The following is a 211-nucleotide window of genomic DNA, read 5'->3' as shown; positions in this document are numbered from 1 at the left end:
CCAGAAAAACCCCAAATGGAATCACAGAGAGTCAGACACAAATGAAATGACTGAACCTAAAAGAATATCAATATATGAGAACAAAAAACTCAAATAATATGAAGTGGCCAAAATTCTTACAAATTGCTTTTATACATAAGAATATCAATATGTGAGAGCAAAAAACTCAAATAATATGAAGTGGCCAAGATTCTTACAAATTGCTTTTATA

Source organism: Vombatus ursinus, unplaced genomic scaffold (assembly GCF_900497805.2).
Source record: "Vombatus ursinus unplaced genomic scaffold, bare-nosed wombat genome assembly UNPS02007284.1, whole genome shotgun sequence".
In the NCBI taxonomy this organism is placed as follows: domain Eukaryota; kingdom Metazoa; phylum Chordata; class Mammalia; order Diprotodontia; family Vombatidae; genus Vombatus; species Vombatus ursinus.
This window is presented reverse-complemented; position numbering follows the sequence as displayed.